The following is a 4,819-nucleotide window of genomic DNA, read 5'->3' on the forward strand; positions in this document are numbered from 1 at the left end:
GTCCAAGAACTCGCTCTGTAGACAGGCTGTCCTCAAGCTCAGAGCTCTGCCTGCCTCTGCCTCCTGAGTGCTAGGAAAAAATGGGTAGCCCCCTCTGGCCTCAAACTAGTGATCTTCCTGCCTCTACTTCCTGCAGCAAATGCCACCACAGGGATGAGCCATTCTTAAGACCTAAACATAGATGAGCAAGTACGGCCTTTCTCTCCCCAGTGGTAAAAGTCCACTTTTCTAGCAACCTCACAAGCAAGATCATAAATTTCATTTACGGTAGAAGATGTCATAATCGCCTTGTGCAACCTTTATGACTCATGGTCTTATCCTGTCAGATTGCAATCCTATCCAAGGCAATGAGGAACACTTATAATCTCATAAAAGAAGGGGAAGGAGAAATGATGTCCCTTGCCGGGAGTGGTGGCGCACACCTGTAATCCTAGCACTTGGGAGGCAGAGGCAGGCAGATTTCTGAGTTCGAGGCCAGCCTGGTCTACAGAGTGAGTTCCAGGACAGCCAGGGCTGCACAGAGAAACCCTGTCTTGAACCCCGCCCCCCAAAAAAAGAAAAGAAATGATGTCCCTTAAAAAATTCTTTGATGTGTAACTTAAGAAGGTGCCAAAATAGTAAATGTGGCTACTGCCATGACACTTAGAATTGACTCTCTTGGAGACCCTCACCTACACCTATGCTTGGATGCATACTGTAACACTCAGTGTGCGTTCTAGGACAAACACAGAGGTACTGGCCCTCTACTGGAAGTGGGGCATCTGAAAGATGGAAATCCTCTGAATCTCAGGATGCTGACAGCTACACTGATTCCCCCCCTCACACACACTCCCAGCCGTATAGAGGCAAATTTTGTTGGGCGTGGTAGTGGAACCTCCTGACCTAAGAGGAACGTCTCACAAGTAGCCACACTCTATAGTCTTAAAAAAAAAATGACATGTGCAACATGCGGAGAGGGCATATTAAAGAGGTGGTCACATCTCTACCACCCATAATGGAACAAAAATTAATGCCCAGCTAGAGCCTAACTCATGGTAGAGGCTTGATTAGCGTGCATAAGCCCCAGGTTTTATCCTCAGGATCTTCCTCTCCAAAATTACATCGAAAGGAAGTCTAAACTGCCATGTAATTATGGTTTTTAGAAAAATTGAAGCTAATTATGGAGAAGGAACTGAAGGAGGTTTGGCAGAGGAAGCATTGGAAATGAGTTTGAGTGGAGAGCAGGGAACTGTGACTATTAAAACCTTCTAATGTTTGAATTAATAAATAATGCAGTTTTTATTTTAAATCCCTCCCTCAAAATGGGGGGGGGCAAACCTCATGAATGATATTGCTTGGCAGTGGTGGCTGCGCAAGCCTTTAATCCCAGCACTTGGGAGGCAGAGGCAGGTGTGGAGAGCTCTTGGCCACTTCTAGAAATTTGGCAAGAATTTGACATTGGGCCAGGACACAGAAGTAGGCTCAGCAGGAATTTGACATTTGGCTTAAGTCAAAGAAGTAAACTCAAGATCTTGACCATCTTGATAAGTCCCTGATTGCCACAGGACTTTGTTTATTGCCTTGTCTATTCCTTGACTATTTTTGTGTATTGCCTTGTTTGTTCCTTATCCTTGATCATATTCTTTGTATGTACCGAGAATGATATAAAAGCAGACTGAAAAAACAAACAAACAAACAAACAGCTTCAGAACTGGCTGGGGCCATGTTATAATGCTGTCTAATTGTCTTTTTCTTTCCAATCCTTGCTCCCTTGAGACGCTGTTGACAGGCTGAGCTGGCTTGGTCAGGCAGGTGGCTCTCTGAGTTAAGAGGCCAGCCTGGTCTACAGAGCAAGTTCCTGGACAACCGGGGCTACACAGAGAAACCCTGTCTCTTTTGTGGAGAATTGGAGGCAGCACCTTTCATCACAGCTTGCTTTTCTGTAATTCATTCTTTGGCTAGCAAATACATTTGATTTTAAAATATCTTCTTCATTCTTCAAAACCAGTGAGTAAGGCAGCCCCATCATTGATAGATCTTTGGTTGGGCAAATTTCCTTTTAAAAGAAGTTGTTGGGGCTGGAGAGTTGGCTCAGTGGTTAAGAGCACCGACTGCTCTTCCTGAGGTCCTGAGTTCAATTCCCAGCAACCACATGGTGGCTCACCACCATCTGTAATGGGATCTAATGCCCTCTTCTGGTGTGTCTGAAGACAGCAAAGCGTATGCATAAAAATAAATAAATATAAAAACAAAAAAAGAAGTTGTCTCCTAAGAAAACTAAAAGGCTCATAAACCTCTCACATCACATATAGACAGTGTGACTGACTAACTAGATGGACTATATAATTATACTACATACATGCATGCACACATATACACACGTGCGCGCGTGCATGCGTGTGCGCACACACACACACACACACACACACACACACACACACACACACACGTGCATGCGCTTACTACACACATATCTACAAGCAGCTAGCCCAGACACAGGCCTTCCTGACATACAGCTTCCAGCAAGTCATTGTTTTTACTGTCACCTTCTCATTTTTAGAATCATTGCCCCAGGTCCAGAGGACCCTTTGCCTAAAAAGCAAGATATCATGGCTAACCATGAGGTAAATACTTGCTTTTGATATACACATTTTTATCCTTTTGTAGGATATACAGGTGATTTAAGCAAGATTGTATGCCATAATTCTACTAGGCATCATAATCTGTATCCTCTCACTGAGGGGTAGGGTAGCATAGCACCATGTTTGCCTATTTGAATCAGCTGACCAGGTCCTATGTCCCAAATATGCTTTGCAGTGTTTTGCAGTCAAGCCATATTGTATTGAAGTGAACATAAAGCCATGTGGGGAGTTTTGTTAAAGTGCAGAAATACAAATTCTCAATTTCTTTGTCTCTCCCACCCCCTTTTTGATGCAGTGCTAGGAATTGGCTTCAGGACCTTGTACATGAGAGGTAAATGCTATACCACTATTTCCAAAAGTAGATTCTAATTCATCAAGTCCAAGGGCAGCTTGGAATCCTAGTGGACTTCCAGTGGGCAGGGGGTTTGACCTGTGGCTATCAGGATAGACAGTCTCCTGTCTCGGTGCTGGTTGACTTCTGTATGGACTTCTAGTTGGTTAAAGTGCTGTTAGCAACTTAACGTTATGGCATTTGTTTTTCTTTCTTTCCATTCGTAATGAACTGCATCCTCCTGCACACCAGTAAATAAATGATCAGGAGAAGAAGAGGAAAAAGAAAATTAACTAACATTGCAATCTGTCAAATAAGCTTATTCTCCCACAACTACAGTAAATATGGAATCTGGGCAAAAGAAATAATACAAATGAACCACATCACATACTGTATGGTCTTTCTTTCTTTCTTTCTTTCTTTCTTTCTTTCTTTTTTTCTTTCTTTCTTTCTTTCTTTTCTGAATGGGTTATATTTTTATTTTTCACAAATAAAAATGACAAATGTCGAGTAACAGACTATCTCATAAAGACAGAAGCCCACAAAATTTTTTTTTTACCAATTTCTAAGAAAATCTAATTAATAAATCTAGGAATAATATATTTTAACTAAATCTACAAATCGAAGTTGAGCTCATGTTAAAACATCATCTAGAACCCATCAAGTGATATACTAAAGGAAATTCTGGGATTTCACATACAGGGTTCTTGACTGAAATCAGGAAGGCTCAGAGGTTTTCCTCATTTTAAACACTTAATGGATACAAGTGTGTTTTTCTAAATGTTTCATTAGTAATGCTGAGTCTTGTAAGTCTGGTTTCATATTAGCCTATAATGTAACTACTGAAGGGCCAACAATCTGCACTGAAATAAAAACGACATCAATCAGGCTCCCAATTCCACAAAATCTTATGGTGCAAAACTCTAATAAGCTTCAGGTAGAAGCGCCAAGGTAAAATCAAACAATCTCCCAGCCATTCCAGACAAGGAGTAAAGCGACTGCCACTCGGCACGAATAGCCAAATAGCCATTGACATTTTGGCAAGATACGGGCTTGAGAAAACCAACTTCATTTCCAGTAAAATGTGTTTCATTTCCACTCAAATCCTTACAAGCTGGAAAACACTGAACACGAGCTGTATAGTTTGTACAGTTGACTGAGTCTTGTGTAGCATCGTTCATTTTTGGTTCTTTACACTCTGAGGTCCTCACACTTGGGCGTCTTCTGGCCACCAATGGCGCCGGAGGCAGCAGCCCCACAAAGTCCCACAGCGACCGCACGAGCCCCAGAGAGAAGAGGAGGTTCAGGAGACCCCGTGGCTGGGAAAGCCCAACATGCGGGCCAAGTGGCTGCCAGGTTGAGCACTTTGTCCTCTCTATGGCTTGTTTTTTCAAAGTAAGTTAGGAGTAGCACTGATGGATGTCTTTAAATAAGTGAATATAATAAATAAATGAAATTAAAAGAAGGGGAACTGTTGGAATAACCCTGATTACGGTAGTATTTTTAGCTCATTATTAATTCTGTTTTGGGAGTACGATTTTAGACTGCTGTGGGGGTGGAGATGGCTCATCACAGGATCTCATTTTAGCCATGAATGGGAGATCAGCAAGACTTGTCTTTGCATCCTCTTTCCTCTGTTTTTCTTCCTTTCCGGGAAAACATTCTAACTATAGCTCCTGGTGGTACGCTTAGCTAGTAAGAAATGCTCTCTCTCTCTCTCTCTCTCTCTCTCTCACACACACACACACACACACACTTAAAATCATTTCTGCTAATTCGTTATACCTTCATTATCCAGTTTGGTGGCCACTAGGCACAGAGGGTAGAGATTATTTGAGATAAAGTCCAGTGTAATTAGATGTGCCAT

The 4,819-nt window shown here is 42.1% G+C and overlaps 1 pseudogene; it reads right to left on the bottom strand.

Annotated features, from left to right (window-relative positions):
- Positions 1–3,697: 3,697 nt before the first annotated feature.
- LOC110307220 (TM2 domain-containing protein 1 pseudogene) lies at positions 3,698–4,819 on the bottom strand (annotated as a pseudogene).

This window comes from Mus caroli, unplaced genomic scaffold, assembly GCF_978045245.1.
Source record: "Mus caroli unplaced genomic scaffold, Mus_caroli_1 scaffold_2, whole genome shotgun sequence".
Taxonomy (NCBI): Eukaryota; Metazoa; Chordata; class Mammalia; order Rodentia; family Muridae; genus Mus; species Mus caroli.